Consider the following 14,678-nt stretch of genomic DNA (forward strand, 5'->3'; position numbering starts at 1 on the left):
GCATGTAGTTCCTTTTTCATTTTTTATTATCTGTTTGGGAATGCAGATCCAGTAATAAAATCAAAGGGTATACAGAGTTTTATAGCCCTTTGGACATAATTTCAAATTGCTCTTCAGAATGGTTGGATCATTTCACAACTCTAGCAACTCCAGTTTTCTTTTCTTTTTTTTTTTTTAATTTTTAAAATTAATTTTATAATTATAAATTTTTGACAGTATATATGCATGAGTAATGTTTTTATAACATTATCCCTTGTATTCATTTTTCTAGATTTTCCCCTCCCTCCTTCTACTCCCTCCCCTAGATGACAGGCAATCCCATACATTTTACATGTATTACAGTATAACCTAGATACAATATATGTGTGTAAATCCAATTTTCTTGTTACGTTAAGTATTGGATTCCGAAGGTATAAGTAACCTGGGTAGATAAACAGTAGTGCTAATATTTTACATTCAATTCCCAGTGTTCCTTCTCTGGGTGTAGTTGTTTTTGTCACTGATCAGCTGGAAGTGAGTTGGATCTTCTTTATGTTGAAGATATCCACTTCCATCAGAATATATCTTCATACAGTATTGTTGTTGAAGTGTATAGTGATCTTCTGGTTCTGCTCATTTCACTCAGCATCAGTTCATGTAAGTCTCTCCAAGCCTCTCTCTATTCCTCTTGCTGGTCATTTCTTACAGAGCAATAATATTCCATAACATTCATATACCATAATTTACCCAACCATTCTCCAATTGATGGACATCCATTCATCTTCCAGTTTCTAGCCACTATGAAAAGAGCTGCTACAAACATTTTGGCACATACAGGTCCCTTTCCCCTCTTTAGTATTTCTTTGGGATGTAAGCCCAGTAGTAGTACAGCTGGGTCAAAGGGTATGCACATTTTGATAACTTTTTGGGCATAGTTCCAGATTGCTCTCCAGAATGGCCGGATTCTTTCACAACTCCACCAACAATGTATTAGTGTCCCAGTTTTCCCACATCCCCTCTAACATTCATCATTATTTGCAACTCCAGTTTTCACATTTATCATCCCCAGCAACATTTATTATTCCTGTGGGAATCTGTGGGGTGTGAAAAATATAAAATATAATAAATAAATAATTTTTAAAAAGAAAAAAGAGAGAGAGAGAACAATGGAGATTGCAGATCAAAGCATACTATTTTTACCTTTTGTTTGTTTCTTTGCTTTTTCTTATGGTTTTTCATTTTTGTCCTGACTTTTCCTTCACAAAATGACTCATATGGAACTTGTACATGGATAACCTATATAACATTAGCATTTCTCTAATCAACAATAATTTAGAGCATTTTTTCATATGACTATATGTGGCTTTAATTCATCTGAAAATTGTTCATATCCTTTGATCATTTATCAATTGAACAATGATTTGTATTTTTTATAAATTTGACACTGTTCTTTATATATTTTAGAAATAAGGCCTTTATCAGAAACACTGGCTATAAAAAAAAATTTCCCAGCTTTATGCTTCCTTTCTAATCTGTTAGCTTTGTTTGGGCAAAACTTTTTTAATGTAATCAAAGCTGTCCAATTTGAATTTCATGATATTTTTCAGTTCTTCTTTGTCTAAAAATTCCTCCCTTTTCCAAAGATCTGATAGGTAAACTATCCCTTGTTCTCTTTGCTTATAGTATCACCCTTTATGCCTAAATCATGTACCCATTTTGACCTTATTTTGGTATAGGGTATGAGAGCCCATACTTCTTTCTCTGGATGTAGGTGGCATTTTCTATCCCAAGTGTATTGGAATTGTCTTGAATCATTATATTACTAAAAAGAGTTAAGTCAGTCAAAGATGATCACCACACAATGTTATTATTTGTGTACAATGTTCTCCTGGTTTTGCTCACTTCACTCATTATTAGTTCATATAAGTCTTTCCAGGCTTTTCTGAAATCAGACTGCTCAAGATGTAAGTTTCTGAGGTTAGTTGCCTTCCAATTCCTGTAGCCCCTAGGACTTGTTTGTTGATTTCAAAGAGTTGGCTTTGAGGTGTTTGTATTTCATTCGGGGCCCAACTTCTGCCCAAGGAAGTCAGGTCTTTCCTAGAGTCTTCTTCAGTTATCTTAAGAGAACAACTGTTTTAGTCTGACTTTTATTTCTGCTGCTCTCCATTCCCTCTGAGGTAATGTTCTATTATTTTCTGGGGAAAAAATTTGGGGAGCTGAAAATCTGACCTACTCCACCATCTTCCCAGAATCTTCTCCAATAACTTTATCTTTCTGATTAGAGTGTACATTTTGATAACTTTGCATTAATTTATTTTGTTTAGTCACTTTTTAAAATTATCTACAAAATATAAATATTTTAGGAGGAAATCGTTGCATTAAAGTAAATTACTTCATCTTTTTTTATTTGATAGTATTTTATTTTTCCAAATATATGTATAATTTTCAACATTCATTTGTATAAGACTTTGTGCTCTATATTTTTCTTCCTCCTTTCCTTATTTCTCCCCTCCCCAAGATAGCAAGTAATCTGATGGAGCTTAAATATGTACAATTCTTTTAAACATATTTAACCAATAGACCTCAAACCTTTTAGTGAATTAGGGATACACATATACACACACACACATACACACTGACTTCATCATCATGGTTATCTCTCGTGTCCCTCAAAACTCATACAGTACATTCTTTCCATTAGCCCTCTCTTAAAAAGCTCTCCTTCCAGCAACCTATGATAGTCTACATCTTTCTTCCACCTATCCCCTTATTCTCCCTTCTTGATCAACTCCAGTTCACTTAGTTTCTTTCTTTTCTGGCTTTCTTAGAATCTGGACCCCTCCTTCAATGTTTCTCTAACCTGATTTCCCCATAATCAACCCACCAACCTATTTATATACCTACCCGTTGTCCCCATATATACCATGTTTATAGATAGGTACAACCCATCCCCAGTCCCCTAGGGATTTTGCCTCAAGTTCACAGAACTTTCAGTCTTTGATCTCACTTGAAGATGTCTGTTTATGGTCATGAGAATGAGGAACATATATATACTTTGAAATATATTAGTTTGGATAAGGTGAAGTTTGGTGTCTTTAGTGTATATGACAGAGGAGACTCATCATGCTAGCCAAGATATCAATGATCAGATCACAGAGATCTTTTCTTTTTTTCTTTCTTTTCTTTTTTTTTTTTTCCCTGAGGCTGGGGTTAAGTGACTTGCCCAGGGTCACACAGCTAGGAAGTGTTAAGTGCCTGAGCCCAGATTTGAACTTGGGTCCTCCTGAATTCAAGGCTGGTGCTCTATCCACTGTGCCACCTAGCTGCCCCTTTTATTTTTCAAAATATATGCAAAGATAGTTTTCAACTTTCATCCTTACAAAATCTTATGTTGCAAATTTTTCTCTCTCCCTCCCCATTTTCCTCCTCCCCTAGACAGCAAGTAATCCAATATAGGTTACAGATATGCAATTCTTCTAAACATATTTCCATATTTATCATGCTGCAAAAGAAAAATCAGATCAAAAAGGGGAAAACAATAAGAAAGGAAAAAACAAGCAAGCAAACACAACAAGAAAAAAGTGCCAATACTATGTTGTAATCACATTCAGTCCCCATAGTCCTCTCAGAGATCTTATAAAATAGGAACACACAGAGATTTTGCAGCAGATTCAGGAGTGAAATGAAGATCTTCTATAAGAGGAATTCATCTCACAAAGTAACTCCATCTCTACCTCCTTAGCAGCCATGCCTGTGCTGTTAAAAATATCCGTTTTGTCCATTGCTTTACATACCATACAGCTCCCACTAACTCAAGTGGCCAAAATTTTGAAAACTTTGTCCTTAAGGGAATAACTTCTATAAGAGCTAACAACCAGCTGGTGAAAGCAAAGAACAGTAACATCGGTGAAAAAGCTACATTGCAGTTGATGATCAATACATGGTAAAAGAAGAGCAGTTCAGCAGAGATGCTCTTGCATTAGAACAATGATAAAGAATACCGCAACTCTAGAGGCTGGGATGTATGAGCAGCTCTGGTTTCACATGTTTCTTGGCTACATATGTTCCCTACATAGATATCTGGCTATTTGTGTCCTCCGGTTATACTAGTAAAATAAAATGTTAGTAAAGGCTCATAAGCCATAGTTTTGAATAGCTCATGTTTAAGAGAAATTTTGGGAAAGTTCTGAAGGTTACCAATTTGAACAGCTACATTAATGTTTATTGTCTAAAAATGTGTGGTTCTTGGCATTCGCTATCAAAAAAGAAGGAAGAGGAGGAGAAAGAAAAGAACAATTTAGGAGCAAGGGTTATTTTTCATTTTTCTATCATAGGTTTCCATGAAACTTTTCATGAAACATTCACTCTGTAAATGGTGCTTGTTAGTACTACTTTTACAATTTAACTACTTAGTGAAATTATAATAAATATAAGACAAAGTTACCATAATATAAAGCCAATGCAAAATGGTTTCCTTTATACAGATAATAGGTGGGAGAAGAGGTAATCAGTAAAGTCATTAGGAAAGAAGTGGAATTTGAACTCAATCTTGAGTTACTTCATTCAATAAATATGGAGTAACAAATCTACTTTGTGAAGTATTCAGTGCTAGTTAATTATTAATGAGGTCAATTTAAAATAATATATTGATCCCCTTAATGGAGCTTATAATTTGACTCAAATGGTCTTAGTTATGTCTTAGTTACCATTCGTCCTGATCTATATCTTGCCACTAGTCTCAGATGGCACAGGATGAGAAAGTGAGGCTAGTGATTTTGCATAGTTCTCTCTCATTTCAATTCATTTGCATGTTATGGCATCATCTTGTTGATGTCATGGTCCTCTTTGAGAAGGAAAGACAAACAATAATCTCTATGAACAGTTGCTCTACTGAGGACCCAACTGGAACTGGCTAATTGGGCAACACTATTCCTCTCATCTTTTTTTTTTTTTTTTTTTCCTCTCTCTTTCTCTCATATACCTTACCTGCAGATGCTCTGCCTAAAGGAATATAAATTTTGATTACTGAAACCTCACAAGATATCTATGGGTTAGGACTATGCCTTAAATCCAAATCACTCAGACTCCCATTGGTTGACCAACAATAAGTCCTAGGTCAAGCCCAACTTAGTCTTCAGGCCCTGTTTGGCTCAGAATGAATTTGTAAATAGCAACTGTTTCTGTTTTGGCCAGAAATCCAAAGGATCTTCTTCTCCCAGATTTTTTTTTTTAAACTAGGTAAGAGAGGCCATTCTCTGCCTCATTTGTTACTTAGCTTTGATTGGGCATTGCCTCAGTCAAACTGAGACCTGTTAAAGCCCATAGTTTAAAAAGGTCAATGCCCCCACTGCATCCAAGGGCTATCTCCAGGCATCTTGATCTATATCTTTCAATTGAACTCACATGGTTCCAAAGAAGAAAGTGAAGCTGGAGACTGCACAGACCTCCCTCACTTAAATCCAATTCACTTTCATGTCGTGGCATTGCCTCCTATATCATGTACCGCTTCCGCTTCCATTATGTCATGGTACTCTTCAAAAACAAAGGACAAACAACAACTTTTAAGACTGTTCATGGTCTCCCAACTTGCTTCACTTTATAATTTCTTATTTAAGGAATCCCTGTTAAAATTCAGTTCTTTAAAGTCATGGAAATCATGTTTCTCAAGAAAAATGGGTTTCTTGTAGCTAGAAACTGGAAGTTGAATGGATGTCCATCAATTGGAGAATGGTTGGGTAAGTTGTGGTATATGAAGGTTATGGAATATTATTGCTCTGTAAGAAATGACCAGCAGGAGGAATACAGAGAGACTTGGATTAACTGTTGCTGAGTGAAATGAGCAGAACCAGAAGATCACTATACACTTCAACAACAATACTGTATGAGGATGTATTCTGACGGAAGTGGAAATCTTCAACATAAAGAAGATCCAACTCACTTCCAGTTGATCAATGATGGACAGAAATAACTATACCCAGAGAAGGAACACTGGGAGGCGAATGTAAATTGTTAGCACTGCTGTCTATCTACCCAGGTTACTTATACGTTCGGAAGCTGATGATTAATGTGCAACAAGAAAATGGTATTTACACACATATATTGTATCTGGGTTATATTGTAGCACATGTAAAATGTATGGGATTGCCTGCCATCGGGGGGAGGGAGTGGAGGGAAGGAGGGGATAATTTGGAAAAATGAATAAAAAAAAAATGCAGTAAAAAATCAAACACTTTATCAATCATTGATGAATTCAAGCAACCAGGCACAACACTGAAATAGTATGTGCACATATATGTGATAGTTTACTCATTGCCAATGATATGTGAAAGATTGTTTGAAATGAGATAAGCAACATTAAACTAAAGTAGTCCAAAAAAAAAAAAAAAAAAAAGAAAGAAAAATGGGTTTAAAAAAAAAAATAAAAGAATAATGGGTTTCTTAAAAGTTTGCTAGCTTTACAATATAAAATATATGTAAAATAAATATTTGTGGATTTCCTCATTTAAAAAGAATTTTCATTGTAGAAAGAGGTGAAGGGAAAGACAAATGCCTGTGCTAGCATTAGGGATACAAAGATAAAAGTATGATATGATAGAAGCATGATTTACCCCCTACATGGGTGTGGTCTGGTCATATATGTTCCCTATCCATACATCTCTTCAAATTTGTGCCATTTGTGTTCCTCATGTGTAGTTGTCCCATACATAATTTCTATAAAGATCTTTTTTCCCCATTGGATGCATACATGGTTGTCAGAGTAAGTTTAAGGTTGATTTTGGGTATGGAAGGGTTACTTTATTTGCATTTCTATTTACTTAAAATGTCTTTGTTATCAACTATGTATAACCTGGTTGACTGGCAAAAGGAAAACATTAGTGGAGAGGCATGAGCTATGGTTTGGAGGGTATTCTGACCTATAATACACTTTAGAACCGGCAACAGCTAACTGGGGACTTAATGATCCTACATGCTGTTTAACAAACTCTATAGATTGACTACCTAGTTGCATATAATAGTCTGGATTATAGTAATTTTTCATCTACTGTGTTTTTTCTACTTCAAACAACAAAATGTACCATTTAAGAGTTGATGCCACTCTTATAGTCAGGAGAATGTGCAATTTGAGAGCTGATTTCTTTGGAGTAAAGTTTGGAGACCTGAGCTATAGAGTCAATGACAACTAAGAACTCCAATCTTCAAGCCCATGTTCTCCCTTTCCTTTTTGTATCCTCTTGGCTAAATGCTGACCTTCCCTAATATTCCCCATCCTTGTTGAAAGGAAGCCAAAATCATTTCTCCACACTAACCTTTGGGTGCATTACTCTATCACAGTAATGGTGGGCTTCTGTGGGGCAGACCCTCCAATGTATCTTAATTCCCTGGCTTTGCCACCCATTCTATAGCTGCCCCTTGAAATTTACATTCTTTCTATCTTCCTACATTTGAAGTTTTCCCCAATTAGACTGTGAGCTCCTTGAGAGAAGGAGCTAAATTCCTTTTCTATTTGGGTCTCAGCCTTAACACATAATAAGCATCTAAGAAATGCTGTTTCAAAATTTTTCATTCATACAATGTATTGCACTGAACTGTACATTTTGTCTCCCAATTGTCTTTGCAAAGGAGGACCAAACCTTAGCAATTATGCCTAAAAGCACAGGGAAGCTATTTGAGGTATAAGCCTTCTGAACCTTTAATATTTTTCTTCCTTCCTTCCTTCTAATTCTTTCCTTCCTTCTAATTCTTTCCTTCCTTCCTTCTTTTCTTTCAAAAAAAATTTTTTTTCTTTGACCGACTGAGAATATGATATAATACAAATGTAACAAAGAAAGGAAAACATTAAAAACTTCTACTCCAACAAACATTTTGACATAAAAGAAGGGTTAAGTTGTTTTTCTCAGATAAATAAAAATGTCTTTTTCCTTAACTGATGCCAGGAGAATGAATTGGATATCTAATTCTAATACTTTCAGTTCATTGGGCCATAGAATTTAGTCACCTATGACTTTTGTATTTACTTGACATAAACTCTTGTGTGGAACTCTAAGCCTAGAAGTGTGGCATAATTAAAACCATGAATACACAGTACACACAAAAAAAAAAAATGGATTAGAATCAAGATTGTTGTAAATCAAGGAATTTTTATTAATTATTATTATCCAGGCCACCACAGCTTAACTGTCCAAATATCTGAGCCCTGTGATTTACTGATATTCTACTGTGTAAAATTACCACCATTTGTAAAATCATCAGAGAATAATTTGCAAAGTTAGACTCTCCAAACAAATCTGAGGTTTTTTACTATTCTAAATTCCTAAAAAAGATGCAATCATTATTTATGCCTAATTGTTTTATCAATTCATAAATTTAAAAAATATTTATTGAAAATCTACTGTGCCAGGACCGGGACTTAGGTTTGCCCAAGATTAATTATGCAAGTGGTTTAAGGTGCACATACCTCTACTAATGTAGCTCAACTCAAATTCAACTGCAAGACATCTCTAGAAAAGTTTGAAAATTATTAGATGGAAAAACTATCTTCCTTTGTTCATGTTTAGTTCTTCTCAACAACGTTTGGCCCCCAACCATTTCACATTCTTCCATGTTGTGGAGGCATATATAAAAATACTGTATGTGTGCTTGCTATGTATTATTCTTCATTTTTGAAAATTATTAGATGGAAAAACTATCTTCCTTTGTTCATGTTTAGTTCTTCTCAACAACGTTTGGCCCCCAACCATTTCACATTCTTCCATGTTGTGGAGGCATATATAAAAATACTGTATGTGTGCTTGCTATGTATTATTCTTCATTTCTCAAATATCTAATCCTCTCTTTGCTCTCCAGAGCAGTTAAATCAATTAATAAAAACAGAGGACCATGGAACTAAAAAGTAGGATCTGTATACTTAAAAAAAAACCATGCCTTAGCATATTGCTTTTCATTCCAAAGCTTCAAGCCATTCCACCAAGAAATATTACTACCTTTATTACACAAATGGGAAAAGTAAGGGAGAGTTTTAACTAGTTTAACAAGAATTACACAAAATCAATAAGACAGCTAGGGAGTATGCAGTTTTCTAAAGTGAAGTAGTTTGTATAGTAAAGTGTACTGTTCACCTCTCCATTCAGCAAAACTCCAGTGGCTCCCTAATACTCCAGGATCAAATATAAAATCAGTTTGGCCTTTAAAGTCCATATCTTTCCAGTTTTCTTATTCTTTACAATCTGCTCTAATAACCCTGATCTAATACACTGGCCCTCGTCCTATTTCATTTTTAATTTTCGTTTACTGTCTCTCTATGCCTGGAATCTTCTCTATCCTCATATCTACCTCCTGTCCTCCCTAACTTCCTTCAAGAGCTGGCTAAAATTCTACCTTCTACAGGAGGTCATTCTCCATCTGTCTTGATTCTACTGTCTCCCTTTTATTGGTTCCTAATTAATCTGGTATAAAGTTTATTCATATATAGTTGTTTGCATATCATCTCTATATAATATTAGGTTGTGAGCCTTTAACAGCAGAGATTATATTACCTTTCTTTGTATCCCTAATGCTTAATACAATGCTTGGCATGTAGTGGTTGCTTAATATTTACTGAATGGCCAATATTGAGCCCAATGCCTAATAGCTATAAGGCCATAAATAAGACTAACCACGTTTCTAAGTCTCAGTTTTTTCATATGTAAAATGAAAACAATATCACTTATGGCCCATGGTCCAGGGAGACCTCCTTCTATAAGGGGTTCTGGCCTTTAGCTCACATATACTGGGTTAGTCCTGAAGAAGACTTTACCAAAAGTAAAGGGAACAAGACTGCCAAACCTTATAGAAAAGTAATTAGAAAAAATTTAACAAAATAAAAACACACTAAAACATAGATAATGTTGCATTTTAAAATAAGTCAACATGAGGCTGTAGGGGTCCTTGAGTACAATTTGTAGCCTTGTTTCTATTTGAATGACACTACTATTCCAGTTCATTATGTATCCACCTCAGAGAAGAACTCCAGGGAATTCTCTAAAACAATCTTAGGTAAAGCTCTTGCATAGGGTCTCCCCAGAGTATCTGCTAGAAAAGGTTTTCACTGTGCACTATGACTATTGAGATATCAGTATTTTCTGTGTGTGTGTGTGTGTGTGTGTGTGTGTGTGTGTGTGTGTGTGTGTGTATGGATGTATATGTGTACCTATCTTCACTACAGAAAATAATTAAGTGGCAAAAGACTCATAGAGGTGGGCTACTACATGCAGAAAACACTAACTCATAAGACTCAGTTTGATAACTTTGTTAGACTATTAACAAAAAAAAAAAAAAAGAAAGAAAGAAAAGAAAAAAAAAAGAAAAAAAAAAGCTATAGTTGCTAATCTGCATTCCTCCTAGATTTAAACTGGGTTAAGTACCTAAAAACTGGATAAGTACCTGGCAAGCATGGTATGATTTTTTAGTGGCTTCAGTTTCCAGGATGATCCATCCTGTTGGTGGTTTTCTCCTCCAAGAAGTGCAGTTAGAGAAATAATCTCCCTCTAGGCAGGTGGTAACCAAATATAGAACTCCCAATCTTTTAAACTCATGAAATTATTGCTAGTGCAGCAAATGTCTATTTCTCGTGACTGGCAGACACTGGTCTATGATCATAGACCATATAAATAAAAGAAATATATATATAAATATAATATAAGTTATTTTCTTTTTATAAAAGAAAATAAAAGCAGAAAAAAGGTGGCTAAGGACTCAAGACTTACATCACTACCATGTGTTTGTTGCTGCTACTGTGAATGATGGGAGTGTTTTTTCCTCCCACTTGCTTGGGGTCATTTCCATCTCTCTTATAAACTACCAAGTGTTGGGTTTTTTCTTTTTTGGGGGAGAGGGGAGTGTCCCTCTTTACTCAGTCACCAGTCATCTTTGACACAGTAACAGGGACCAGGGCACTAGGCTAGGTGTTAATCAGTCATCTCAGCAAAAAAGCTAGAGAGTATGCCTAGTTGTTGGTGGTGGGTTTTGGGTTTTGTTTTTTTTTTTTGGGGGGGGGGATTACTTTGATTATTCCTCTTATACATCCTAATTGCTGAAGATTGTTTTCTGTGTTTAAAAAGATATATTTATTTTGAAATCTGACACCAAAAAAAAAAAAAAAAAAAAAAAAGCATTTTGATAAACACAATAGAATACAAAAAGAGGATTCAAATCACTTGGCTTTTTTTTTTTTTTAATACATTACTTTAAAAAGGAAAGAAAAAGGGAAAATACTGCACAATTTGCTAAATCTTATCTACTCTCATTTCCTCCTGTTTAATTCTGGGTTTAATTCATGTTCTAATTATAGCACCTCTGTATTACAAATATGTTTCTATGTAGACATATATGTTTATATATGCTACAGTCTGCCTATGAGTAATATGCATTTTAAAAATATATTTTGTATTTCTAGTGTGGTTTGCCATACTAATCTACTTTGAATGATTGTAGTTCTCACTGAGGATGCCCAGGAATCTGGAGCACCATGTAATGTTACTGGTGAAAGAATCTTACTAGAGAACATATCTATTGCTTACAATAAAATGCTTCTCATAATTATGATTATGAATTGCTGGCATTCATTCTCCCTCCCCTTCCCTCATCCTCAGTTAAAAGCTGAAGGAGCCAATAGTATCAGTGCTAAATAATACAATAGGAAGGAAGTAAGCATTACTTTATTTAAGCATTTGCTGTGTACAGTGTTACATAGTGCTATGTTCCAGGTACTTTGCTGACAAATACTCTCTTATTTGACCTTCACGACAATCTCATACAACATAATATATAAAATAATATAAATCCAGAATGGAAGTATTTAAATGTTTCCTGGAAGTCAACAGAGGTTGTTTTCTAACATGCAAATGTAGATTATTAATACCTAAGTAGAGATAGTATGAAAGGAGATAGCATCTAGGCTGTAGAAGGGAGAAGACTTTCATATAGACCAATTAGACATATATGATACTAGGATTGAGAAAATCTAAAGGGAACTCTGAGAAAAGAAAGAAGTCACAGAAGTACAAGAAAATAGAAACTTTAAAAATAGGACTAATGAAGGCACATCATAACCCAAGAGAGACCAAAATCATATAAGAGAATGTAGTTTATTGACAGTGTACAGGTTAGGTACGGACAGCCTACACCTATATTTTTCAAGTATGGTCTATGGACCCCCGGGAATCCTTAAGGTTCTTTCAGTGAGTCCAGGAGATCAAAACCATTTTCACAATAATACCAAGATATTTTAATTTCTGTGGTGATATTAATACACACACATATATACATGCAAATATTCCACAAATAACGTTGAAATTCTCAGTAACAAGAGTATAAAGGGATCCTGAGGCAACAAAGTTTGAGAGCATAATCTAGTTAGGCTGAAATGTAGAATACTTGATGAAGAGTAATAAGAAATAAAGCTGGACAGGAAATTTGGAGCCAAGATGTAGGGGATCTTGAATCAGAAGTAATAGTCATGAGGAAATAGGAAGCCAATGAAGGTTTTTGAATAAAGAAGTTACATAATAATAGTGATTGAATAGGAAGATAACTTAGATAATGAAATGGAGAATATATTCAAGGAAGATAAACTAAATAGGAAGACCATTTTGGAAACTTAAGACAATTTATGAAGGAAGAATTGAGGACATATTAAAAAAAAAAATCAGAATGATTTTAACTAGAAACCTCTAGGCTTATAGGAAAGGGAATAACTCTTCAGAAGACTTATCTAGGAGGATTATTATAAAGAGCTTGACCTAGAACTGAATGGTGAATAGGAAAGCAGAAAAACCTTTATAGTAACATTATTCTATTCTAGTAACATTATTCTAGTGGAATGAAACAATAAAATAATGTATAACTAAGCTGCAGAAGGTACCAAAAATTTCTATCAGTCAAGTATGTTAATATACTTGAGCTGTGCATGTTAGTAATTCAGTGGACAATACAGAAGGAAAGATACTTTGAGCAAATTAGAAAAGGGAGAAGACCAGAACTTCATTCTCTGATGAGAAATTCTCCTCACTCTGGATAGTGATAGTAGTGATAGTAAAGCCAAAAAATCATCAGGAGTAAGAGTGTAATAAGGTTAAATAGCAGGATACTATTTTTTTAAAAATCTAGTTAAAATCATGGCTCCTTTTTTACATCAGGAATAAAGTGGAATAAGGTTAAATAAAAGGATAGATACTGAGTCTTTTACATATATTTTTTTAAAAATCTAGTTAAAATCATGGTTTCTTTCTTATTTAAAAAAATAATATTTCTTTATCACAAAAAAATTTAGCCTTTGAAATTCAGAGTTCCAACAATTCTGAAATTTCAGCCATTGGGACAGCAGCAAAGATTCAGAAGACTCTTGAAGAAGGAGAAATGAAAAAGAGAAGCAAGGAGGAAGGGAAGGAGGAAGGGAAGGAAGAAAGGAAAAAGAAGGAAAGTGGAAGAGGTAGCAAACAAAAGTCTAGTCCTAATGGCAGAAATTCATTGTTAAAAAGTAAATGATATAATAGAAGTAGCACTAGACTTAGAAACCAAGAATCTGGATTAAAATTCCTGGTCTATCACTCATTGTAATTGGAATAAGTCATATAACTTCTCGGGGGTCTCCATTTCATCTACTATAAAAACAAGGGGATTGCCCTAGACTATTTCCTAAATATCCTTTCAACTTTAAATCCTATGATGCTGTAATTACTAAATCCTGTAAAAGGTACAAAGTATAATCAGATAACTAATTGTCCATAACTCCTAAGAACTGGAGGAAATGGTTTTAAATACAGCAAAAATGAGTCTAGTTCAACAACAAAACTTCTTGAAGCAAGAGAAAATATACACCAGATATTCTTTTTTTATGCTAAAGCCCAAAGTATGGGATATAAGAGTAGGGGCTGTGTCTCAGTATGTCCTCTTTCCCCAAAAAGCTTTCTATTTTTCTCTAGGCTAATCAATGTTCGTTACTATTTTTTAATATACTGCAAAACTCTTAAGAAAAAAAAAAAAAAAAGCATACCTAACTCTTCTACTGTGTTCTTTTATTACTTATATGCAGACTACATTGCACTCTATTTGTTGCTTTATGTAGTCCATCGTATGCCTTGAAAGAATTACAGAATCCCAGAGTTGGATGAGATGTCAAACAGTATCTAGTCTAACCCATATTTGAGCAGGATTCTCCTCCACAACATCCTCTGCAAGTGGATTATAACAGCTACTTGAAGATCTCCAGTTACTCATCTGTAATATGAGGAGACCTGCCAAGTGATTTTTAAGGACACTCTAAAATCCTTTCATTCTATGAAACCATGAAAATCCTTTTGGGGCAGCCCATTTCACTTTAGAATTCTTTAAAAATCAATGCATTTAATATTACCATAATGAGTTTTATTTTTTATATATTTTAATATGCAATGATGATGATCTCAGATGATCCTTACAATTATAAAGTGAAGTAAGCGGCAAGTACTATTGTCCCAATTTTGTAAGCAATATGGAACGACAGAAAGTGCACTGGGATCAACATTTATTAGCCATGTGATCCTGGGCAAGACATTTAACTGCTTTGTGCCTCAGTTTCCTCAGCCTCAAAATGGGAGTGATATTTGTTATAATGATCTCACAGGACTATGTAAATCTTAAAGTACACAAAAATATTAACAATATTTACATGTTATTTTAATTAA

This window comes from Sminthopsis crassicaudata, chromosome 2, assembly GCF_048593235.1.
Source record: "Sminthopsis crassicaudata isolate SCR6 chromosome 2, ASM4859323v1, whole genome shotgun sequence".
NCBI classification, from domain to species: domain Eukaryota; kingdom Metazoa; phylum Chordata; class Mammalia; order Dasyuromorphia; family Dasyuridae; genus Sminthopsis; species Sminthopsis crassicaudata.